The sequence below is a fragment of the Pseudorca crassidens genome, chromosome 8 (genome assembly GCF_039906515.1).
Source record: "Pseudorca crassidens isolate mPseCra1 chromosome 8, mPseCra1.hap1, whole genome shotgun sequence".
Lineage (NCBI taxonomy): Eukaryota > Metazoa > Chordata > Mammalia > Artiodactyla > Delphinidae > Pseudorca > Pseudorca crassidens.
Genome location: NC_090303.1, coordinates 12,909,124 through 12,936,077, shown reverse-complemented (window position 1 = coordinate 12,936,077; position 26,954 = coordinate 12,909,124). Strand labels below are relative to the sequence as shown.

The 26,954-nt window shown below is 43.7% G+C and overlaps 1 protein-coding gene across 1 annotated transcript in view; it reads right to left on the bottom strand.

Moving 5' to 3' along the window:
• Positions 1-26,954, bottom strand: part of GLI3 (GLI family zinc finger 3) — a 285,323-nt gene that overhangs the window by 194,344 nt on the left and 64,025 nt on the right. The window lies entirely within an intron of this gene.

Here is a 26,954-nt window from a genome sequence, read left to right as displayed (position 1 = left end):
TACAAACGGTCCCCAAGCAAGGTCAACAGCAGCTTCAATTACAAGACAAACTTAACAAGAGTTGCAATAAACCAAGGATCCCGTATTGACTTAAGAACAGGCTCGATGCCACATATGGCCACTAGCAAGGGTTGTACAGGAATGCATGCTGGAAAATAAAGGAAGAGGGGGAGCTTCTTTCTATGCCAGAATTCGCCACTGCACAGCAACTGCTCATTCACCTCTCTCCAACCAGCTAGATGCTCAGCTCAATTCACTGCACACAAAGGCTGGAGCCCAGACCTCAATGGACCGAGGGAAACACATCAGAACTAGGCTCTCTATTGTGACTGAATTTCTTAACATCTTTTCAAAAAGCGGAGAATGCCTTGAGGCTAAAGGAAGAAACAGGCTAATGGTGAATTGGGAATTCAGAGCAAATTTCAGAGCCCTTTCCTCCTAGCTTTTGAGGTTGAAAGCAAGCTCTTTCCTTTCAAGTTTCAAAGTCCTTTTTCCTCCTGCAGTGTCACAGAAGGATTTGAAAAGAAGGTAATTGTGCTCGCAGTCTCCCTGATCAGAGCTTACGTCCTATTTCTGGTATTTCGGAATACTTCTTGCAATAATAGTGCATATAGCTCAATCCCTTAACCGGCCTGCACTCTGCAATTGCTCATTAAATGAACAATTGCGGTATAAAATGCCTTTTATGTTCAAGGTCTGGATATAAGATAAGCATTCTAGGACTCTAAATTTGGTTTACTAAGGAAACTCTCCATCATTAAATTACAAAACTGAAGTCAGAATATCAGGTTTTCCAAGAAAAGTGGCACTCAGATTTCAGTGAGCCCAAAAGACAGGGCGGCTGGGGAGAGGGACAGAAGCCACAAAATGTTAAGGGCGGGGGGAAGACTGCATACTCGAAAAAGATTTCGAGGCGAATGGGATTCGAACAAGAAAATAATATTTCCGTGTTTAATAAGGTCTGCGTTTGTGAAACCTCATCATTTGCAAACTGAACGATATAATCAAGTCGTCTTCAAATGGATTAAAACACAGGGCTGAGGCTTCATCAACACGTAGAGGGCTATTCCTGACCCCTCACCAGCAGACATCGCCCCCTTCCTTAAGAAAATAAATAATCCTTTTCCACTACAGAGCGCTTTATCATTTAGATCATCTCACTTGATCCTCACCAGAACCCACTGTTGCAGCAGGACAAGGTGTTAGGTCCAGCTTCCTAATCAGAAACAGGCAGCCACATCCCTGATGAGTAAGTGATGTAAGAGGAATCCCAGCCACGCCTTACTGAGGCCACAAAGTCCTGTTAACAGGACGAGACGTCTGCTCCCAGGCAGGTTTGGGGAATGATACCTGGAACTTGGATGCACTCCCAGCCTCCACCCCCATAACCACCATAAAAGGGGGAAAAAAGTAATTACATTTTGATGCACAGACATTTTCAAACCTTTGATACTCTCCTATTAAGTTTTTATCAACATAAGTCTACTCCTGGGAAGCACCCAGAGGGTCCCAGTGACAAATCCACAGGGAGACATCCAACCTCAGGGTCTTAGTACCATGAAGCATCTTATCCCCACAGGCATGAAGACACACATATGCCCTACACAGGCTACACACAAACACACACACACCCTTTCACACGCTGAGGCTCAACCAATGGCATCTGTGTGTTGCTGCAGTTTTTAATGTGCTCCCACAAGCCTGGGGCCCCAGCTTCCTCTTCTGAGCAAGCAACAGAGCACCGTTTTCTGCTCTCCTCCCAGGAAATTACCAGGCTGTGTTTGGAAAGAGCATTATTTCATGTTTTCCTATTATACATTGGTGGCATCTTGTCAGCTTTTATTTCTGTGGCTATTTACATTCTGATTTTCTTTGAATAAAAACCAGTGGAACCCAAGTCCTCGCCTCCCTGTTTCAGAATTCTCTCTAAGACTTTGACCAAAGAGAGATCAGAAATGAAAGAGAAGAGGCTAAGTACATTCGTAAGCATTGTAGAATTATGCCAGGAAGTTGGGGGCTGGGGGGAAGTTCCTGTAGTTTTTATAAGCAGAATCTTGCCTCTTTCCATCCTGATTGCAGGGATGCCTAAGCCAGAGGCTGCTCCCTAGAATGTCTCAGAGTTTGGCTTCCAAGGGGAGGAGTAAACAATGCCTTCTCTGAGAACATTTCCAATGTCCTTGGGGTCAGACGTCGCCCTTATGCGGCTACACATACATCTCCCATTCACAATGAGTGATGATAGAGGGAGTGGCCCAGATGGATGGGGGAGAGCTCTCCGCTTTGTCTGCAACCTTTAAACCGACTGCAAGGCCTGCAACACGAGCGGGCTGCCGGGGGATGTGAAGCTTTGGAGAAATTCAAGTGGCAACCCTCCCTCAAAGATCATGGGCTCAAGGATTAACGGGTAGCTCTCTCTTCCCACTTTCGTCAACCAGGAGATCCCAAGGGGGAAGGAGAGAGAGTACAAAACGCCCTCAATCAGAGTAGTACGAATGCCATAATTGTTTTAACATTTCTAGAGTTCTTTTTGCCAAAGTACAAAACATAGTCCAGACTGACCCATATCCCACCAGCCCTTCACCAGAAACTATTTGCTCCCAAGTGTAGGTTAGAACTGAACCCAAGGCAATTTCTGGCCTCACTCCCTACTACTCAGCTTACAGAGCTCCACCCAGCTTCAAAAGGGGCTCCTGGGATAGAAAGAGTGGAGAGAAAGCAAGATGAGACTTTAGATAAACGGAAGGGCAAACCTGACATGGCTGTTCCAGGGCAGCAGAGAGCAAGCAGCCTCTTGCCTTTTTAAAAAGATCATACAATAAGGGCTCCTTGCCATCTGAAAAATCAGGAGCCAATCACACCATCAGCTTCACATATGAGTCCTCACCAGGCATGCCCTGTGGCCTATAGGGTTTTCATTCTCTTTCCTTGTGCCTCTCTCTGAACCCTCACCAATCAGAGGTCCACACCCCTGCCCACCTCTGGGAGGATGCTTCTCGGCGTTAATGATGTGCACAGCAAAGAGTCGCTGTGACCTGGTCCACTATCACCCAGCACAAACCCAGCCTTACGAACCAGCTTTCAAACTTCCAGACAGAAAGCACTAGTCAAGCCCCACCTGTACCTCGGAAGAGAAAAAAAAAAAAAAGACCACAACAGGCCCCTGAGGGTCCCGGCAGGCTCTCCTATAAAACAGAGATCTTCCTTGTTTTCCTTGAGCTCGCGAAGACCCTTCCTTGCATTAAGAATTCTAAAATGTCATGAAGCTTCTTCTATTAGCCTGCTATTAGTTGCTAGTCGCTGCTTACACAGAGTGAGTTAATTAGTGACATCAAAGGCAGTACAATAAATTCTCAAGAGGGCCCCATTTTTTTCCCTTCTGCTTAATAGTGCATTTATGCCTATCTGCGAGTAACAGTCTCAGGAACATTGAAGTATTAGAGATTTCTTTGAGAACTTAGTTTGAGTGTTTTTTTTTTCCCGTTGCGGAGCACAGGCTCCAGACGCGCAGGCTCAGCGGCCACGGCTCACGGGCCCAGCCACTCCGCGGCATGTGGGATCTTCCCGGATCGGGACACGAACCCGCGTCCCCTGCATCGGCAGGCGGACTCTCAACCACTGCGCCACCAGGGAAGGCCCAGTTTGAGTGTTTTATAAGCAAAGAATGAAGAGTCCCTCTTCCTTGCTTTGCACCTACAGACCTGAGCAGTTAACTTTCCATAATGACATCTGCAACCCACAGTCGTAACAGAAAGAGTGAAATGTCTGTTCACAAGGCTAGAGGGTCCAGGCTGCTGCTGCCAGCTGCATCCTCCAATGGGACCAAGCCTATCGATCGCCCTGGAGATCTACCCCAGCTCCTGTCCAGCAGGAGGACGCAGGGCCTGCTCTTCCTTTATTTATTTTTTATTTTTGGCCGCACCAGGCGGCTTGTGGGATCTTAGTTCCCCAACCAGGGATCGAATCAATGCCCGCTGCAGCGGAAGCGCGGAGTCCTAACCACTGGGCCTCCAGGGAATTCCTGCTCTTCTTTTCAAGGTAGGCGGGAAAAAATCTCTGTGTGTGACAGCTTCTTCTGGCCGCACTTTTGAATGGCAGTTCCCAGGTTCGCGCCCACCCTGTCCCCGTCCCTACATCAAAGTCCCATTTCCTAACTTTTCCACCATATTTTAAATTGCAGGGGTGAGCACAAATTTAACTGGCTTCATCTGGTGTGTTTACGTTGCCTGGTTTTTTGTTTTTAGAAGGCGGGGTACTAAGAAAGCCTGAGCATATGGTGGTATTATATTTTTAATAACATTTTAAAGACCACGCTTACTCCGTGGGAGGAATCAGACCCTCCAGAGAGGGCATTTAAATATCAAGCGAATATCATTACTGTACTGAAAGGAGCTGGAGGTTCCACCCGCGCTGGGACAAGATTAGGGATGGTCCAGGGCGCTTGCCTCTGCTGACCCAGCCTCCGGGCAAGGCCAGGGGCTGCCTGGGGTCAGGTTTCTAACCACAAAAGGTCCCTCTAGCCACTGCCCACTTTGACCTTAGTTATGAAATGTGCATTCGAGAAATCCAAATGAAAACACCACGTTTTGATTCTTCACGCTCTTACTAGAGAGGTCAGCCTACTTCTAGCTACTTAGCCACAAAGGTCTGCAACTTTGGGAAACACTTTCCAGGAATGGCTCAGATACTATGAGTAAAGCAGGAATGGTCACAAAACCTCATCTCCCCCAAAGCCCATGTTTATGGTCACAGCCAAGACAGGATGCTTTGGTACCCCCACTGCTCTCCCCTCCTCTGACCAACTGGACGGGGCAGACACCAATCGTCCACTCTCCTCTGCATGAGAGTAGAAACCAGGACACAGTCAGACCTTTCTTCTGCCCTTTTGCTAGCTTTCCAGACACATTCAGGAGAACTTAATGTCCCACCACCAGGGGAATGCATTTTTATATTCAAGAAGTCCCAATAAAAGCGATTAAGGAAACAAAAGACCAAATTCATCCACATTTCCAAAATACAAGTAATTTTAGTCTCACTCATTCTTCCGACCAATTCAAATCCATTAACCATGTACCAGTGAAATACAGCTAAAATTTGTTTACTATGACATAGGGAGGGCTTCACCTGTCTTGCTTACTCTTCACTGTATCCTGATCAGAAAGACAATGTCATTCTGCTCATTTGCCAGATAAGAAACTATGGTACAGAGAAGCTGGGTTAACTTACCCAAGTTACACAGACGGTTCACAAGCAGAGCCTGGAGCCCAGGCAGTCGAACTCTAAAGCTCCCACGTAAAGATCTAGCTGTTGGACCTCTCTACTCAGCGTCAAGAAATATAAGATAAATTTGAATTTGAATTCTGATCAATGCCCTAGCATACGTCTGCGAACTTCTCAACCATCCAACTCCGCTGCAGCATAAAAGCCGCCACAGACAAGATATAAACCAATGAACATGGCTGTGTCCCACTACTTTATTGACGGACACGGAAATCTGAATTTCATGTAATTTTCACATCACATTGAAAAATGTGAAGAGCCATTCTTTGCTCGTAGGCTGTACAAAAACAGGTAGCAGACTGGACTCTGCTACACTGGAGACTAACTACTACCCTAAAGGAACTTACTCACCTTTGCTAATAAAGCCTGTACCCCAAAACAATGAGGAATATTACAGTCAAATTGCAAAAGCAATAATATTGAGTATTAGGGAGGACACAAAGGGATAGTCACTGTCTCACACTATTAAAATATTTCCATCATCGGCTGTATCAAATGATCCCACTTCCAGGATGTATCTTAAGGGAAAAAAATCGGAAAAGAAGACAATGTATATTCAAGGATATTCATCACAGTGTTATTTACAGTAGGGAAAACTCAGTAACAAAATTAAGGTCCGTTATCTTATGATAGGATGGAATACTATATCATTAAATACAGTGCAGTCAAGGATTTTAATGAGTATAAGGAAAGGATTTTACTGAATGCCAAGTACTGTTCTAAGATGTTACGTGCCAATCCTATGAGGTAAGTACTGTTGTGCTTCTCATTATACAGATACAAAAACTGAGGCATATTTATCCAAGAAAACACAGCTAAAGCCTGAACTGGAATTCAGAGTCCACTCACCCACTAGACCACCATGCCTCCAAATTTTTTAAGGGAGGAAGACAAATACATAATTATTTCTATGCACATTTTTTTAAGTTTAAAAAACGCACCAAGATAGCATGAAAATATTTCTATGGATTATTTTTCCTTTATGTTTCTGTATTTCCCAACCATTTGAGACTGCAGATATAGCCGATTTCTTTTACTCTTGGTTTTAATTCTATCCTAAGTATGATCTTCACAATAATTCTCTAGAGAAGTCCAAATTAAGTACACATATATTGAAAAATTATCCCACACGTTTATCTCCTGTAGTCTTGTTTTAAACTACTTATCCCACCTGTTAAGACTGTAAGCGCCAGCTAGGCTATTTTCACATGCATTGATAACACCTTACAATGATGCTGCGATTTATGGAGATGTCAATAAATTCCTTTATTTAAAATTATGCGACTTTTTAATTATTTTGTACCTATACACGAGTACCTTCCAAACAAGTACCAAAAATGCCCTGACATCACTTCCTGCTAAACTTGGGAACTCAGCTTTCACCAGGGCACCCCCTGAAAGGTATAAAGGGAAAGTGCATTCGAAATTATCATTAAACCACGGCTGTTGTTCATATTCCTGAGCTTGTACTAAAAGCCAGGTCGTGTGCCCAGTGCAAAGGCATTAATCCCATTGGCTGCTCACCAGTCTACCAGGTACTCAGTCCCATCCGCCCAGTCATTCAGGTAAGTACCCTGAGGCTTAATAAGTTTAAGCAAGCCGCCTCAGGCCATCCTTCAGCGCCAGGTCTTGGGGACTTTCTCATCTATTATCCGTGATGAGTGACTCCTGCCAAGTGTCTACCGTAAAGTCTCTGAAAGCTGAGCACTGATTCGCTTGTCATTTCCTTATACGTATAAGTGAAGATGATCGTCATTGTTAAAATTATTCTACCTCTTCTTATACAAGTTATCAGGAAAGGAGACTTCAGTCTGTAACCGAAGGACCTGTTATCCAGGGTCTCCAGGTTCTGAACAGCTTTTTGTGCAAAGGAACATTTACCACCATCTTCTGGGGGACTGTGTTGGGGACTTAGATGCCAGAAGCCGTCTGAGTATTTGGTTTGTGTTCAAGTTAACAATAGTGCCAACAGTTAAAGCTGTGTGCAGTTTATGGCAAGGGGCGTAAGTCGAATGATTAAAGAAGCATATGGCTTATAGAGAAGAGGGGAAAACGTGCGCTTGGGAGCAGCTTTGCGTGGATTATTTACCAACAAATGAAAGGCCCGTCATGTGGCCCCCGAGTATACTTCCCCTCCCACAGGCCGGAAGGGAGTGCTGCGTAAGTCGATAACACCAGGGTCACAGTGAGCTGAGACCCTCTCCCCCAAGAAAGACGATTATCGAATTATAGCAAATTTCAGAGAGTTTTTTTTTTTTTAATCAAGAACAAAACCAGACTCCTTAAAATGCACTATTAGGAATTGTGACCGTTCCTAAAAGTGCCAGATAGATTTCCATCCGTGCACTATGCAAACTAACACGCGTCTTTTCAATTTCTTTTAATGATGGGCTATGCAATAAAAATACAGCAGTGCTTTGTTTAGCCAAAATGAGCTGAAGCAAAAAGTACCAAAATAAATAAATAATAAACGTACATGGGCCACTTACCAAAAATCAAATCATCTAATTCAACGTTTTACAGGAGGCACGTGCAGCATTCTGAAAGCAAAAAAATTCTCATAACACAAACCTCTACTTAAAAATCCCCGCCAGGGGCTGGAGCCAGGGCAGGGTGTTCTTTCTTTTTCAATTTTTTTTTTTAATGTTTGGCTATTAATGACATCAAGTGCCGTATCGCATATATAATAAGGCAACATGGTATATAATAAAAGGAGTTAGAACACCTGGGTCCCAGACTTGCCTCTAGCATTCGTGGGTGTGTGACCCTGGGTAACTTAAATTATATCAGATTGTCAGTTGCCTCACTTAACGGGCAGACAATAAAACTTGCCCTGCTTACTTGCCAGGGTTTCCTGAGGGTTAAACAAAATATGAAAAGGATCTTTATAAATTATAGCATCTATGAATGCCGGGTACCAGCACTAATCTCCTCATTATCTGTTTGATAATCATGCCAAGCAGGACAGTGGGATGCAAGTGCCCTGGGTCAGGAGGTGGATGGCTAAGTTTCCAGGACTGATTCTACTGTTACACTGGTTGGACTTCAGGCAAGTCACAGGATTTCTCTGGGCTGCTGCTTCCCCTTATATAAAATGAGCCATCGCCAATCACCAGGCTGGAGGTCTTGGGAGAGAGTAATCGCTGTTTCACAACCAGAAAGAGGATCCAAGTTAATGACCTATAATTTAACTGGCCATCTCTTTCACCCACTTTTTCAATGTATCTTGGATCAGGCCCATAATCAACATTTACAAAGCATGCCTGCTTGAAATTTGCATTGAAAATATCAATCTCTTCTCTGCTTGGTTCGCTCCAATGACTTGAGACACTTGAACCTTCCCAAGAAATACATTTGCTGTTTCTCCCTGAACAATACTAAAAATGATCAGGCAAATTCTCTCAGGATGATTGTTGGCAACTTACACCCACAGACTGTTTCTGCATGGCCTGTGTACTAAGAATGGACTGAACATTTTCAAATAGCTGAAAAAAAATTCAAAAGAGGAAGAATATTTCATGACACGTGAAAAGTATATGAAATTCAAATTTCAGTGTCCACGAATAAACTTTTATGGGAACCCAGCCAGGCTTACTCATTTTCGTATTGTCTATGGCTGCTTTATCCCTATAAGAGCAGAGGGCCCAAGGGCCCACGCAAATCCTAAAATATTTACTAGCTGGCCCTTTCCAGAAAAAGTGTGCCAACCCCTGACTTGCCCATCTCAGGACCCCCATCAGTGAAACGATGAAGCACACCTGAGAAATACATACCAAAAATAAGGCAGCACCATTTCAAAGCAATAGTGTTGATGCTTCCAAACCTTACGGTGGGTACTAACATCATCCTACTTTTACAGATGAACGAAACAGGCTTAGAGAGATGAACTTCCCCAAAGTCACAGGTCAGTGAGCTGGCGATCAAATCAGTTCCCTATAATTCTAAACCTGACAATTTATATGGCGGGGAAAAGAAGATTTGGGCCTTTCTCATAAACCTTAAGGTAGAAAACATTTCCTGACTTTTCCCTCTCTCAGTGTGTTAAGCACTGTGATAAGTAATGAATTTTAAATAAAAAATCTGAGATGTGTGTGATTCAAGATCCGTTTCCTTATCCAACTTAGGGTGTGTCTGCAGTTGTTTTGAGTTTTGTTCTTTTCAGAACAATCACAAACCAAACACGTACACTTCGATCAAAAGTGCCACAGTCCCCCTGAAAGCTGAAGGTAACACAGGTCATTTCCCACACATCAAGCTACTTAACGTGCCTTTTTTAAATACAAGGGAACGTGCCCTCTGCTGAGCCAGATATAATCCCTACTGATCTGTTTTTGAAGGCAGGATGACCCAGACTGGCACGTATTTTTGCTAATAAGGATGGAGGAGAAACCTGCAAGCGGCAAGCTTGGAGACTTCCTGTTCCCACCAAACTGGGAATCTCCCAACCAAAAGGCAAAAGCAAATTCAGTCAGAGTTCCGAGAAAGTGTTTCGGCAACTTGTGTGAGAAATTGCATCCAGCGGGGTATAGGGTTGCTTGAGTTGACACAAAGCATGCAAACTGGCCCAGGCCAGCCACTCTCTACACTGGATTCATACAGATGCAACCATGTCAAGGTGTCCGTGTGTCCCAGCAAAGCAGACCAGTAAAAACGAATGGCTGTTGCCCTCGCAGCCGTTACGACTGTGATTTTTCTAGACTTGGAACCACCTGAGAAGAGAAACACAGGCCACAGGGTTGGTGCTGTAGACCAACGGACAGTTAAGTCAATGTCGGGAGGAGGCTATTGGAAAGGAAAAGGAGCTTGTTCAGCTGTTGGGTGTGGGCGTATAGACCAGGCAGACATTCTTGAAGGAGGTTTGGACAAGATCCGGTTTGGGAAAGTCTTTGCTGAGTCTCCTCTAATTCAGACTTTCAAAGAGGCTGGTCAACTTCCCTCTAACCCCTCGGGGATACATTCAACTCAACAGCATAGTATTAACGATGATTCTGGAGCTCCAAAACCTTGCGCCTTGGGGTTTGAAGGCACCTGTATGATTTTTTGTTTATTTCTTTTTGCACTTTTCTTTCTTCTTTCATTCACATCTTGCTGACACAAGTGGAAATTCCTCTTTCTTGGCAGAAAACCTTTACGCTTCCTGCCAAGCCATTCAGATAAAAATTCTTCCATCCTCTTCTCGTTGTCTGGTCCAGTTCTACTAAAGCTCTCAAGAAGGGCTGCAGGAAACAGCAACCAAAACATATAATCCAGGCACTTTTATTGTCCTGGACAATTTTACTAATTCTATTGGGTCTCTGTAGTCTATTCTATCATTTGTAGGGAAAGGAAGAAAAATCCTAGTACGGTCCAGCTAGCCAATGTAATATCCCCTCCCTGTAAAATGAATGCCTCTCTCAGTTCATTCAACAGAATGTTAGGAAGCACTGCGACTTCAAGCCAGAGAGAAGTTGCCTCCCCTGGGCTCTCAAGCAGCCAGCCTCACAGAGCAATGAGTAAAGGAAGCTCATCTTTATTTGTCTTCCTTCCTAAGCATTATGGGCTCTGGACTCTTGGGGAGGCGTGGCCCAGAAGAGGAAGAAGCAAACACTTTTTTACGATTTCAACCTCATCTCCAAAGCTACACCACAAACCTGTCCGATAACGGCAGTATTCACAAATTACGGATCTGCCACCCAAACACGGATTCTGTGCGGTACTGACCCCTTTCTATAAGAGTCAGGCCATAGTCTGCCTTGCCAAGGACCTCATAAATTACTCGGAATAAAACCAAGACAGGTGCGTACCTCCGGGAACCTGCCTTTCCTTTCATTCTGCTCCTCGTCTGCCCCATATTAAAGAGTGCCCTTCCAGGCTCACCCTTGACTGTCACACCCCTCCCGGTGCCGGCAAGGAATGTTCATCCGCATCACCAACTTGCCTCTGTCGTGTAGCTGCCTCTCTCTGTTCAACTTTTCTCCGACAAAGTCTTCGTTGGACCCCACACCACCTCTATCCAATACACCATCTCTCTTCTGTATACACCAGAACCACCGAGCAATAATCCTAAACTCTCCTGACCCCCGCGTCTCTTTTCCTTGACCTTCTGTAGCTTGCACTTAACTCCTGAATTTGTCTGTAAGGTTTCCAAGAATTCTCATTTGGCCAATTTAATGGCTTCCTCTCTGCCCTGATGCTTCAACACAAACTTCCACCCACTCTTTTCAAGTAACCTTTGTGTACTTGTCTTTTTCTATCTTTTACATTTGAATGTGAATTTATTTACAAAACAGAAAGAGACTCACAGACATAGACAACAAACTTATGGTTACCAACGGGGGGGGGGGGGGGGGGGGGGCCGGTTGGGGGGGGTTGGTTGAGGAATACATTAGGAGTTTGGGATTAACAGATACACACCACTATATATAGAACAGATAAACAACAAGGACCTGCTGTACAGTACAGGCAACTATATTCAACATCTAGTAATGACCTATGGTGGAAAAGAATCTGAATCACTTTGCTGTACAACTGAAACCAACATAGCATTGTAAATCAACTACACTTTAATAAATAAACAAACAAATAAACGAATAAAGAAAGAATACATTTGAATGGCTCCAAAATGTGAATATCCCAGGCCTTTGTAAATTCCTTTAATGGGTCTATCTGGATGGACTTGAAATTCATTGTGGGGTGAAAAATCAACGTGTGTGCAAAAATGTAAGTTCTAATTTAATAGCATAAAAAGAAAACAATCACTAAAAAAAACCCTGTACATACACTTGCACTATAAAGTTTTGAAAGGTGGCGTTTTAATATGGTTGCATACTTCCGTGTTTCAATGCATTTCTTAAGAAATCTAAAAACAGGTTTAGATTTATGCAGTAAAACTCCACATTCTAGGAGCAGTTTTTTTAGTGCAAGAGAAAGCAATAATGAAATGATGAAGGAATTAAAGCTTACTCATAGATTGCAGCTCCTGACAGGTAGAGCAGATCAGTTGCAAATCTTTGGCTTTAAGCAAAACCCTACTACAGAAACCACAGAAACCACCAAAACTTTTGGTAAAATACTTCCTTATCCAATGTGAAGTGTCTTGCTATTTGTTCTATTTGAAGGTTTTAAGAGTTGAAATAATTTGCAAAAACATCAAGAGGTTCATGGGAGCTAGGAGGATTTTTATTCAATTACTTTTTAAAATATCCCCCTCATAAAAACATATTCCTGAAACCCAAATATGGAATCATTTCTCCACATAAACAATGAAAAGTGAGAACGCAGAAGTCACAAATTAGCTTAATTTCAATGATCAGGTCATGAAATATAAATGAGCTGGACAATTTATCATGTCATTAAATCAAAATACACTGCTGGTGCATGTGGGGTTCTCCTTCCCCACTTGTGCCATGCTTAGGCCTAGTCTCATTGAAATCTAGTTACTGGTGGTATCAAGTCTTGAACTTCTTTTGTGCTCTGCCAGGCTGATCGCAGAAAGCAACACCTAAAAGTCCCCTTAAAAGTGAACAAGTAGGGACTTCCCTGGTGGCTCAGTGGTTAAGAATCCACCTGCCAATGCAGGGCACCCGGGTTCGAGCCCTGGTCCGGGAAGATCCCACATGCCACGGAACAACGAAGCCTGTGCGCCACAACTACTGAGCCTGTGCTCTAGAGCCCGTGAGCCACAACTACTGAGCCCACGTGCCACAACTACTGAAGCCCGCGCGCCTAGATCCCGTGCTCCTCAACAAGAGAAGCCCGCGCACCGCAACGAAGAGTAGCCCCCGCTCGCTGCAACTAGAGAAAGCCTGTACGCAGCAATGAAGATCCAACGCAGCCAAAAATAAATTAATAAGTAAATAAATCATTTTATTTACAAAAAGAAAAAAGTGAGCAAGTAGATTCCATAAAATTACTGAGCAGCCTAACATTCTGAAAAATTCAATCAAAAAAGTAAAACCCAGTCTTGCAAAGAAGCTTCAAACCATAGAAGAAAATACAAAAGCGTTGGGAAATGGAAATGTTGTGAATCCTAAAATTGCGTGTATTCAAACTTAATTTTGAAAGTGCAAAAGCAAACTCTTTGGGGATTTCTGAAAACCGAAGCAATGTTAAAAGTCCAGATGATTCTCACTCCAATGCCTAAAAACCTTCTAGAAACACATGTCGCTTCTCTGCTCACAAACCTTCCAGGAAGCTCAGGGGTCTACACAACCAACCCCAAACTTCCGGGCCTGAATAAGGGCTCCGAGTGAAAGGGACCACCTTCAGCCCTCTCCTTCCCCATCCTCTGAGCTGCTTCCCTCCCCACACGACACCTACAAGGTATCTCTCACACTACTCTGCAATGGGCTATATACTTGTACATCTCCATTACTAGAATATAAGCTCCTAGAGGGCAGGGGCTGAAACTTGCTAGCTCTGGCATCTCTTCTGCCTGGCATACCACAGGTACTAGAGCATCATTCTGGGGATGAATAAATAATTGAATGAATGGGGTGGGACTTGCAGTTACTGTCTTATAGTGATGTTGTTTCCAGGGCTGGCAGCTCAGCATCTATCTGATTAGAATCAAGCCCCAGAGGAAAGGACACTGGGGTGTCCATGTGGGCCCTGGCAAGGGGACCCCAAGAAACAAGATGCCCAAAGTGAAAACACAGCTCCAAACCAGGGTGGGGTGACAAACAAGGGAGTGAGCGACAGAGGGGAGTCACCTATGGCAGCCTTTTGCCAGGGGCTGGTTCTGATTCTTTTAAGCCCCTGTTTACTGTTGCCAGGTTATCGATGAAGAAGATTATCTTGCTATTCATCAATTTAAGGATGGTGTCCTTCAAGGACAGATAAAACATTGCGGACACTAAAGCAAGGAGAATGAAAATATGCAAACAGATAAAGGGCCAGAGAAACGGATAGGAACTACCCTACCCCAGACTTGGCGGAGATTTTTCATGCGTTCAATATTCACCTCATGGGAGTTGCTGTGGAGATGAAAATTTAGCCCATGGAGATGAGAGAAATACAAAGTGATTCGTAGTTTACAGAGATACCCACAACATTGGAAATACGGCAACGAACATTTTGGCCCACCTTGAGACATTGAATTGTCACGTTAGATGTGTTTTGGAAAGCATTGATGACCGTTAAGTAGATATACATACAATTGATGATTAAAGACTAACAAAAAGAAGTTAAGAATTGAACCTTTTTCTACACATTCAGAGAAAAAGAGAGAGAGAGGAAGGGAGGGGTAAGGGAAATAAAGGTAACTCTTCCAATTCCTTAAAAGGTAGGGCATTCTTATGTAGCACATGGATTTTTTTTTTTTTTTTTAATTCTGGGCCTTTCATCTTCACTCTGGTAGGACTGCATTTGCCATAGGCTGATAAGTGAATATGGCAGAACTTCAAAACTCATGTCAGCCAAAGAATCTAGAGAGAGAAAAAAAATCAGACATAAAGCTGGTAAAAGGCAGCTATAAATTTTTTTAATGCCTTTTATTTAATTCTACCAGAAGATCACACAGCAGCGTGATCTAGATTTGGTACATCTCAACCTCAAGTCACGCACACACATGGCCTCCATCCAATTTCTTGCCCCAAAGATGTGGTTTTCATTTAACTAGTAAACCGAGAGAGGTTGCTTGTAAGACCAATACATTAATAAACTCTTTCCACTTAAGACAATTTGAACCTTCCATTTAGTAGGGTGAGTCAAGGACTGAAGAAGAAAATAACAGAATGGAAAATGTAATTCTTCATGTAGAGATGAGAGCCCAGGCTGAAGCCAACAGTCATTATCCACAATTTATATCAGTACCTTGTTAAGGGAACTTCATTACTCTCATCCTTACTAAAAGGAACAGCAGGAAAAGCCAAAACAGAAACACTTGCATTTCAAGTCCATGCTGCTCTATACTCGGCTCGAGAGGTAGTTGGAGAGGACAAAAGAAGCATGTGAGCCCGTGAAAAGTTTGTTAAGATATCAGCTCCACTCCCAATACCAGGGGTGCCGAAACATATGAACTAGAATATTTACAGCAGTACCATTTGTAACCAAACGTTTGAAACTGCCAGTGCCCGTCAATGGCAGGAAGGATTTGTCAATTGTGGCATTATTCATACAACAGAATAGCATAGGACAAGGTGAATGAACGCCCAAAACTACACAACATGTGGATGAATCCTGTAAACATAATGTAGAGCAAAAGAGGAGAAGCCAGATAACATATTTATAAAGTACAAAAAACAGCCACAGCTAGTCCATGCCAGTAGAAGTCAGGGATGGGGGCTCAAAGATGCTGGTGACCATCTGTTTCTGGGTTTTGGTGCTGGTTTCATAAATATGTTTGGTTTGTGAAAATCATCGAACTATGCAACTTATGATATGAGCATTTTTCTACATGCGTATTTCCTTCAGGAAAAAGTGGTTAAGTATCAGTTCTAAAAACTTCCAGACAGTTCTTAAATGTCCTCTTCTTCAGCTCTGTCTCATGTGCTCCCATTCATAAGCGTTCTTTCTTAAATATGAAACTTGTGGCTGTGTATTTTAGGTAGCTTATATCTGCCACATATAAAAACTGTTATTCTAGAACAGTATGGAGGTTCCTTAAAAAACTAAAAATAGAGTTACTATATGAGCCTGCAATCCCACTCCTGAGCATATAACCAGAGAAAACCATAATCTGAAAAGATACATGAACCCCAATGTTCACAGCAGCACTATTTACAATAGTCAAGACATGGAAATGACCTAAATGTCCGTCGACAGATGAATGAATAAAGAAGTTGTGCTATCAATACATATATACAGTGGAATATTACTCAGCCATAAAAAAGAACGAGATAATGCCATTTGCCGCAACATGGAAGGACCTAGAGATTATCATTCTAAGTGAAGCAAGTCAGAAAGAGAAAGAGAAATACCATATGATATCACTTATATGTGGAATCTAAAAAAATGATACAAATGAATTTATTTACAAAAAGGAAATAGATGCACAGACAGAGAAAACAAACTTACGGTTACCAAAGGGGATAGCGGGGCGGGGTGGGTGGGGGAGATAAATTAGGAGTTTGAGATTAACATATACACACTACTATATACAAAACAGGTAAACAACAAAGACCTACTGTAAAGGACAGGGAACTATACTCAATATCTTGTAATAACCTATAACGGAAAAGAATCTGAAAAAGAATATACCCGTATATATATACATATACACGTATATATATATATGTATAAGGGAACCACTTTGCTATACAATTGAAACTAACACAACGTTGTAAATTAACTATACTTCAATTAAAAAAAATTTTTTTTAATGTTACTCTATCATAAAAAGAACTCCCCAGATGGGGGGTGGGACACAACTGACACGCAGAGGCAATTCACTGAAGAAGAAATTTAAATGTGTAAGAAAATGGCAACCAGTTTTCTACTTCATTACATAATGAAAGAAGTGAAAATTGAAATATGATACTGTTTTGTGGTTTTGCCTTGATACCAAATTAGGAAGTGCTGGTAAAGGCTGAGTAATGGAGAAAACACTGTTATCAGTGGGTAAAAGGAGTATATTTTATATACGCACATCTTTGTACACCTCTGTGACAAATCTTAACTACATATACTGCTTGACCCAATCCTGCCCTTGCTGGGTACGTACCCAAAGCAGTAATTTAGGTTCCTGGCAAAGACTTAGCTACAAGGATGTTCACTGAAACATGATTTATAAGAGAAGGGATGAAGTTCCTAAATGACCACAGTAGGAGATTAATAATCTCCACAAAGCAGAGAGAAAAGGGGCTGGGAGGGGAGAGAGCAGGGAGTGGGTACCAAAATGTTAGTAGCCATGGTTATCACTGGGAAGTCGATGATGAGTGTTTTTACTTCTCTTCTATTTCTAAAATTAAAAAAAAAAAGCTTTAAAAGAATGATTAATTCAGAAATAAATGTGTCTTTTCAGAGCTGTTTCAAGCTTAAATATTATAGCCCGAATATAATTTCTTCTATATAGTACTTATTGGCCCTTTAAGAAAGCCTTTGGTCTTTTTGAAATATGAGTTAATGGTAAAGAAAAGAAATGCCAGAACTCTCACCGTGATTGCCACAATCAAGTCTTTGCTTGGGCATTTCTTTGCTAAACCCCCCTTGGGGGTGGCAAGGAGGTATCAGACATTCTGTGAGTTCATACCCAGTTTAACCCTCATTCCCCAGACAAAATATAACCTGTGAGGATTCATTTGTTTCTCTTCCCTGCAGCAACGACCCAGTTGACTCAGCACACGGTTATTTATTAATCATTCTATGTGCAATTGCATGGTTCTATAAAAGCCGCAATGTCTTCCATTGCCAACTCACACCATTTCCGGGCCCTCCTGACCCTATGTAGCTCTGGGCACTGTATTATCAGTTCACCCCGCCCAGCTTCTCACCTCTGCTCCTAGTAAGTGTCAGATTCAAAAGCAACCTTGATTGCAAAACTTTCAAAGATTGTTCAGAAGTCTGGATGAGATACGATTTCACGGCCTTTTCTATCGTAGGAGTAACCGTATCATGGGTTTCACTAAGTGGCATATTTTTGCCTTCTGTAAGGGGCAGAACCTTCCCCCTAAGTGAAAACTTCAAGACTTTAAAAGTCCTTTCCTATGAGGAACTGAGAAGGACGTAGTGAGTCTAAGTACTTAAGGAATAAAATAGGAGAATTTCCAACTCCTATGTCGCTATGCTGAAGCCATGTGAAAGATACATACGTGTAGAAAAAAGACTAGAAGGAAATGTACTAAAATGTTCATTTTCATCCACACGTGAGTCATAGAATAAGGATGATTTTTGTTTTCTTTAGCTATGTTTTTCAATATTTTCTATATCGATTAAGTACCGCTTTTGTTATTAGAGAGCCATATTCACATGCTACAGGCCACAGAAAGTGTAATGAGATAAAAAGAATAGAGAACTGAGAATAAGGGCCCTGGGATCTGGGGCTTCTCACAAACACTCAAGTTTACACAGTTTCCAAAGCTTTCTTCCAAAGGCATTCCTTCCAAGGGTATTCCTTCCAAAGGCATTCCTTCCAAGGGTATGCAGAAAACATGTGACATTTATTATCCATGTCGAGGTTGAAGATACAGGGGAGAATAAAGAAAGGACCCAAGACTGGGGCATGATCTGGTTTCACTGTTTCTACCAAAAACTCTCTCTTACATTTTAATGATGCTTTTTTGGCAGGGAGGGTAGGAGAAGAGGGTGTATTTTTCACCCATAAAAGTGGAACAGAGTGTGCCCTCACACTGACTCTAAGAATAAAATCCCGTTAACTGCTCCAAAAGTAGAGGAGAGCGGGTTCTGCAGGATTCACACGTGCTGTTCCAGTTCAAATATCTCAGTTCAGCCAGATCCCCTGCGTGCCTTCCCTGCCCCACCACTGCCTGTGGGTGACGAGATGCAGAACAATCATGGTGGTCACCATGGCGTATCCCTAGAGTTGGAGAGTCTGGGAGACAGGCATTTCTGTCAACCAGCAGAATTAGCTGGTAAAATGAAAAAGTGTTAAATGCTTAATGGGCTAAAGGGAGGAACTGGTCTCAAAATCATCCCACATCCTGGTAAATGTATGGGTTGCACACATTTTTACTGGCCCCCTTCTTGGTCATAGCCCATCTCAGAGGCTCTGTACCTCAGTAATGTGTGCAGTGGAGACGGACAGCACTAAGGCATCCCAGCTCTCCCGGTCCGTGCTCGGACCTGGGCTTCCCACCGGCTGCCCAGGAGGAAGGGAAAAGCCTTCAGCAGCCGACCTGGGATTTTCTCTGGAGTACAGGGAACACAAATCATCATTTACTGTTAACACTTTATTTTTTATTTTGCACGCTGCACCAGGCACATGCCCCAGAGATGCTCATGAAATGCCTGACTCACCTGGAGAGACGGAGCCTTTCATGAGCACCAGGCTGGGCTCGCAGAGCTGCCCTGGACAGACACACGGGCAAGAAGTGTTCTAAAGGAATCAATCGAAAAGCCTAACACACACTGAGAGCGTTTCCTCCCTTCTCTTTCATTACATCCCAAGCAACTAGAAGTTACTTACTTCTAAGGCCCAAGTCTGGCTCTAATTTCTAAAAAGGGATTTTTTTAATTGTACGAGTGCTACTTTCTGAGTCTCTGCAATCAGTCCAGCAGCATGAATGAATGAGTATCCTGCACAGAGCTGGATAACGAGTTTGTAGTCAATGTTTGCTTTTGTGGAAAGCTGCCCATTTATTCAGATTTAGAAGCAAATAAATATTATCATAGTCTCCTACCATTTTTTTCCTGTATTTTCCAGTTCTCCTTCCCTTTCCTCATGTGAATCCCAAAATGGGCCTGCCAGAAGACTGGCTCCTCTTATGAGCACAAAGGGTTTTCTGAGTCACTGATTCTCCCAAAGCAGAAAGAACCTCAGGGAATTCTTTAGGAACATTCACCGAAATACAGCCAATGGCCCTCAGGAGGGGTCTGTGTTCACTCCAGCGTGGAAGCGACCCAAAAAAAGTGATGGTTGTGAAAACCTAAGGACCAAAACAGACCTTGTCCATTTCCATTTCAGTTCTTACAACTTTATCTTTTTGGTCATTATACACTGGACCACTGCCTCATGGCTTCTCTTTCTGAGACACATTGAAGAATTATAGAAATCTTGGCCCATTATGTTAATTCTACAAAAACACCCTCATTTTATATTTCTTCCAAAGGACAAAAAAGCGATGGAAAGTAGATTCCTTATGGTATTGGACTAAAAAAAAAAATTGTAGAATGGTTTCATGTACTCTATGGGATAAAAGGCTTGCAAATTGCACAAGTCTTTAATAGGATATAATATAAAATATAAATAGTCTAAGTGTTCAAAAACTTCAAATGGCTATTTTATCAAATTTAAAATGAAGTAAAGGTGCGCATTACCTGTTACTATCTGGGCAACTAGCTTTTCTTTTCCGTCTGACTAATTGCACCTAAACCACATAACCTCCTCCACCCCCCAATAAGACACACAGAGATTTCTTTTGAAGATCCTTCTCTGTGAGAAATGGGGAACTGACCCCCCAAATTCTAATTTCCTGACTCTTTGTTTACTGGGTGGTCTGGTTCAGAATTGGGTCTAGAGATGTCAGCTTTGTGTCAAAACTTCTTTCAACTGAATTCACCTTTCAGCCAACCCCAGGGACTTGGCTGGCTTCACCCCCAATGCCTATTTATTCATTTCCTCCCCTTGAAACGTTAAAAGCGTCCTGTCGTTAACCAGCTGGTAGACTTGAGCAAATCCTCATAAATCAGCCCTTTGCCGGGGTGGGCGACCTGGGAGTTCGTGGTGGCTCTTTGCTGACACAGAGAAAACTAAAGCACGTTTCGGTTCACAAAGGAACCTTCGCGTCTTCGCAGGCCGCCTCTTTCATCTGTCGGTTCCGAGTGCGTTTTTGATGAACTGTGCTCGTCAGCCGCCGCCCCCCCCCCCACACGGGCCGCACAGAGGGTGATAGCGCAGGTCTGGAGCCTGGCTGCCAGGGTTCAAGCCCTGGCCCTCACTACCCTCGGCGCACGAGTGATCTCCCCAGCGCCGTTTCCTCATCTGCAAAGTGTGACGATGGCAGTGCGCTTGCCGTGAGGATTAAGGGGATGCCGGTGACACGTGATCTCCAGATGTCAGCTCTCAGCCCAACCTCTCCCCCCATGCTGACAGGCACTCTGTCTGCAGAGGCCTGGGATAGCTGTCCTGCCTGATTTATATAAAGGCAGCCTGCTGCCTGAGAGGCACATCTTGTGCAACCTTTCGAGTATATTAAGGTCCAAGAGAGACCTCGAAAAACTACTAGATGACCAAAACCTATTACCCAGCCATAAAAACAATGAAAATAATGCCATTTGCAGCAACATGGCTGGACCTAGAGATCATCAAACTAAGTGAAGTAAGTCAGACAAAGACAAATATCACAGGACATCACTGATACGTAGCTAAAAATTGATACAAATGAACTTATACACAAAACAGAAATAGACTCACAGCCGTAGAAGACAAACTCATGGTTACCGAAGGGGAAAGGGTGGGAGAAGGAATAAATTAGGAGTTTAGGATTAGCATATTCACACTATGATGTATAAAAGAGATAAACAACAAGGACCTGCTGTATAGCACAGGGAACTCTACTCAATATTGTGTAATAACCTATAATGGAAAAGAATCTAAGAAAGAATAGAGAGAGAGAGAGAGAAAGAGAGAGAGAGATGTATAGCTGATTCACTTTGCTGTACACCTGAAATTAACACAACACTGTAAATCAAGTATACTTCAATTAAAAAAAAAAAAAACATCACCACACCACCTAGGTGATGTTCCATCCACCTGTGTGTCTGTGACCAACGGAGCGATACACATGTTTTTAAGTGCTGCCGTGTGCCCGTGACACTGGCAGAACGAAGTGCTCTGGACCAGTTCCCCCGAAATGCTCGCCTGCCGCAACTCAGTCCAGCTCTGTGAGCTGAGGAATCAAACTCCACCTCTTTGGGCCTCTGTTTCTTCATTTTGAAAAATGTAAGTGATAGCAGCCTCCCTTATACAACCTGTGGGCGGGAAATGAGTTCAGTGCTTACCAGCTTGTATAGAAAAGCAGAAGCCATTCTATACGAGTAAGTGGGTTCCAACTCATACACTAAGATGGATAACAGTACGAACAGCAATACCACTAGCCATTGAATGTCAGGCTGCACAAACACTTCAGAGCTCCGATTTCCTTAAATCCTCATCACAATCTTATTATTCCCATTTGCCAATGAGAAAACCAAAGCTCGAGAGGGAAAGGAAGTTCCTCAAGGTCACACAGCCATCCGATGAAACCTGGGTCTGTCGAATCCCAGAGCACACGCGCTCAACCCTGGACAGTACAAGCCCCAGAACCTTCTTACTGCGGCAGGTCTGAACTTGTCGACTGAGCTCAAGTCACAGACAGAATGATGGAGAAGGATGGCCACACAGGCTGGCCAGCCAGATTATCAAATCAGGCGTTGTGACCAACAAGCACACAGATGCCCTGGGCAGCCTGACCGAAATCCTACTTCAACTGCATTTAACATTTTTACTCAAAGTCCACAGAAGCTGGTGCTGACCCAAAGGTGGCCGCAAAGATTCACCAAGGTGCCAGGTTCCAAGCAGAGGCGCAGAGAACGCCCCTTCCACCGTACTGTGCGCTCCTTTGCCCCGAGGTCCTAACAAATCCTGTTTAGGCCCATAGATCACACAAAATTCCTCAAGAAAACAGATCTGTCGGCTCAGTTTTCTAATCTTTCTCCTCTGCCCCCATCCAGGATCAAAAGCAGTCCTTGGGGCCAAGAATCCTGAAAGTATCTTTCCCCCCGCCACTCCCCCTGACAAACACACACATATGTGACTTTCTCCTCTTTCAGAATCTCTCCCTCCGGGTGCTTGGCCCAGCTTGGCCCCCCAAAACTCCACAGTTAGTGGGAAAAAAGCAGAATAAGACAGGAATTCATGCACACAGATGCCCAAGGCAGCACAAGCCCATCGGTCATGCAAATGGATTCCCAGCCATTTCCTCACCTTTCATGTGTCTCTGACAACCTGCTTCTCTAGCCCTAGGCTATTGAGCAAAATAAAAGGTCCAAAACTTAGTTCAGTGAGGAATTCCTCCAAGAAGCTACCTCCTGAGTCTTCAGCTAGTTGTGCTGCCTGCTCTGGACTTGGGTTGAAGGTGGATTATTGATCATCGCCTCCTCTAGCTGCCCAGCTCCGAGGCTCCACTGCCCAGAGGGGGCTGAGGAAGCAGGCCAGGCCCGGGGACCAGGAAGAACACAGAGGCTCTGCCCTCTCCCCTCGGCACTTGGGAAACCTTTCCCGCAATCGCGAGGCATCCGCCAAGCTATTGGACAGAAAACACATACTACAGTAAGGAGACGCCCCTGTTTGTTTATTCACTGACTCCTGTCCAGTTCACGAACGTGCTGAGCTCCCACTGGGGGCTTGTTTTTTTAATGAAATATATTTATTCTACTCTCCCCTTTTCATTTCTTGAGCTCAAGTCAGAATACCAAAATAAGTTTGGCAACTTTTTATTTCTATATCAAATGTCATATCGGCCTGCTCTAGACTGAAAAAGTATGCACATTTACATGAAAGAGTTGCTTGACTTGTGAATTCTCTAGGATACTTACAACCATCGTGGTCCAAATGAAGGCACTGTCCTGGGATGCTTGAAATTCAAATGACTTTCATTTAAATTGAAAACAATACTTAAAACTGCATTTAGAATCAAAACCCTTTTGTTTATAAAAATCCTAAGGAGTATTTCTAGGTAAGGCAGAAGTATTTCTAGGATAACAAGACCAGGTTTGACTTTGGACTTTATTCTTTAAACAATTGTAGAGAATGGAGGGAAAAAAACAGGTTGCTGTTGTTTTTCCCACTCTATTTCAGCACATGTCTTTTAAGAATAAGGATATTCTCCTATAGAACTACAATACCATTATTATACCAAAAAATTAATATTAGTAGAATAATTTTGTCTAGTATATATCTATATTCAAAACATGGCACATGGGGACAGCCGATGAGACAGGCTTGGTCCTTCCTCCTGGGACCTTCCTGAGGTGCTAAAAGTCCAAGGACACATGTAGTAAAGGGCAGCGCTGGGTTAAAAACTCAGTCTGACCCCAGGACCCAAGCCTTTGATCCATGATCTCCACTTCTACTTGTCTGTGGCTTTATAATGTAGAAATTTTAAATGTTCAATTCGATGGAAGGAGGATCCTGAATAAGCAGTTTATCAAAGAGATACAGAAACCAAAGACAAACGATAGAGTGAACCAAATTATAAAACACAGATGAATCAGCAGAGACAAGAAAGGAGTATTTTTTTTTTTTTTTTTTTTGCGGTACGCGGGCCTCTGGCTGTTGTGGCCTCTCCCGTTGCGGAGCACAGGCTCCGGACGCACAGGTTCAGTGGCCATGGCTCACGGACCCAGCCGCTCCACGGCATGTGGGATCTTGCCGGACCGGGGCACGAACCCACGTCCCCTGCATCGGCAGGCGGACTCTCAACCACTGCGCCACCAGGGAAGCCCAAGGGGTATTTTTAATAGCGCAAAACTAATGTCAACAATTCCACGCCCCCCAGTAGAAATTCTCCGAGCCTCCTGATCTCTCGGCTTGTCCAGTAAGACAATACAACAGTATCATATGCTGATGGGATGCCTCATGCATAATTTTTCCCCCAATTTTTTGTATTGTGGTCAAACACACAAAAGGTTACGATCCTAACCCTTTTTTGTTTTTTTTGATGTGGACCATTTTTAAAGTCTTTATTGAATTTGTTACCATATTGCTTCTGTTTTATGTTTTGGTTTTTTGGCCCGGAGGCATGTGGGATCTTAGTTCTCCGACCTGGGATCTAACCGGCACCCCCTGCACTGGAAGGCGAAGTCTTAACCACTGGACCACCAGGGAAGTCCCTATCCTAACCACAGTTCAGTGGTATTATTAAGTACATTCATATTGTGGTAGAACCCTCACCACCATCCATCTCCAGAACGGTTTCCATCTGCCTCATGTGGAACTTCTGAAGAGGCTGTGCTTCAGGCAATATCTATACTCACAATTCTATGAACATTATTCATTAAACCCAGACATGGGTGAGACTGGGCCAGAGGTCAGTTGTCCCAAGACAGATACCACATAGCTCGGCCTTCATGGGCTCAAGGTCTACTAACTGAATGAGACACATCATCAAATGATAGCAAAAACAGATTTCAGGTGCCACCCAATTGAGAAATCAAGTGGAGAGAGCAGATGCGCTGCCTCCTGGGCCCAAGGACATGGAGGACCCAGCCGGGTCGCAGCTGAGAGGATGCTTGCTAATGATAGCAGGCAAATGTCACAGGGGGCCAGAGGTCACCCACACCACTGCTCTGCTTTGAAACAAAAAGTTCCGGGGAAAGACAGGACAAAAACGTGCATCCCCCAAAGCACAACGTTTTAAACATTAGCTCAAGTTTCAGGCACATAGCTTCCGCTGGGGCCCCAGTTTGCGGTAAGTAGTCAGTTGGTCCTGTCGTGAGAGCAGATTGCAGGCCACCGAGCTGCAGGAGCTGACGTCCACAGTCACACGTGAACGTTCCTTTGGCCGCTACCAGCACTGCAGAGCCCACGGTCCTGATCACGTGGAACGTACGCCTTCGAAAAGATTGCCTGTTCTTACCACCTAAGGCAGAACACAATAAAACAAAAAGATGGCGCCTATGATCACCAAGGAATTGATCATCCCCTCTCAAGAAGAAAGGAGAGCTCTTCCGGGAGAAGCACACCAAAGGGCTCCGTCAGATTGAACCAAGGCCTCTTCATTCATTCAACACATCTGCATTAAGCTCCTACTGCATACCAGAATCTAGTAACTAGACCCCGTCCCAGGCCCTTGGGCCTTATCGGTCAACAAAATAGATAGGACCCCCCTCACTGGGAGCTCAGAGTTCAGTAGTGGAAACAGGCAGCATATTAGAGGTGGCAAGAAATATGGAAAAATAAAAAGTACAGTAAGTCCCCTACATACGAACGAGTTCCGTTCCAAGAGCAGGTTCTAAGTCCAATTTGTTCGTAAGTCCAACCAAGTTAGCCTAGGTACCCAACTAACGCAATCGGCTATATAGTACTGTACTGTAATAGGTTTATAATACTTTTCACACAAATAATGCATAAAAAAACAAACACAAAAAATAAACATTTTTAATCTTACAGTGCAGTACCTTGAAAAGTACAGCAGTACAGTACAACAGCTGGTATCCAGGGGCTGGCATCGAGTGAACAGGCAGGAAGAGTTACTGACTGGAGGAGGGAGAGGAGGTGGGAGATGGTAGAGCTGCAGGATCGCCAGCAATAGGAGACGGAGGGCAAGCTGCAATTTCACTCATGCCTGATGTTGATGGCATAGGTTCAGGTTCCTTGCTGGATTCAATTGTATCTATCCTCTTGAAAAAACAATCCAGTGATGTCTGGGTAGTAGCTCTTTTTCTCATCACAGATGACATGGTAGCACTGGATTGCATTCTGAATGGCTGCTGCAACCTTCGTGTACCGTTCTACGTTTGGGTCCTGTGCCTCAAAAACTAACAGCGCCTCCTCAAATAAAGAAAATCCCCTTGCCATTTCCTGAGTCGTGAATCTCAGCAGTACCAGCTACAGCACTGTTGCTTTTACACTTGCTCCTGGACATCCTGGGCTTGAACTAAAGATCCTGTACTACTGTACTCTATACAGTACTGTAAAGTATACAAAAGCACAACCACTTGTAGAGGATGCACACACGTGACAATGTACATCAGACACGTGAACTAACTTACGTGATTGGACATGCGAACGCACGTTCGCATCTTTGAAAGTTCGCAACTTGAAGGTTCGTATGTAGGGGGCTTGCTGTAGAGTGATACAAGCAAAATCAGGTGATGGGAGTGGGGTAGGACGCGGGGGAAGGAAGCAAGGCAATCGTGGTGGACCTCCCTGGAAAACTGGCATGGAAGCAGAATAGATATGGAAGAGGAAGGAACAGCTAGATCAAGAGGCCCCGAGCACGAGCTTCCCTGTGTGTTTAGGAAACAGCCCAGAGGGAGGCCAGTGTGGATGGAGCAGACAGAGTGATGGGGAGAGTGTGGGCAGAGGGGCAGAGCACGCA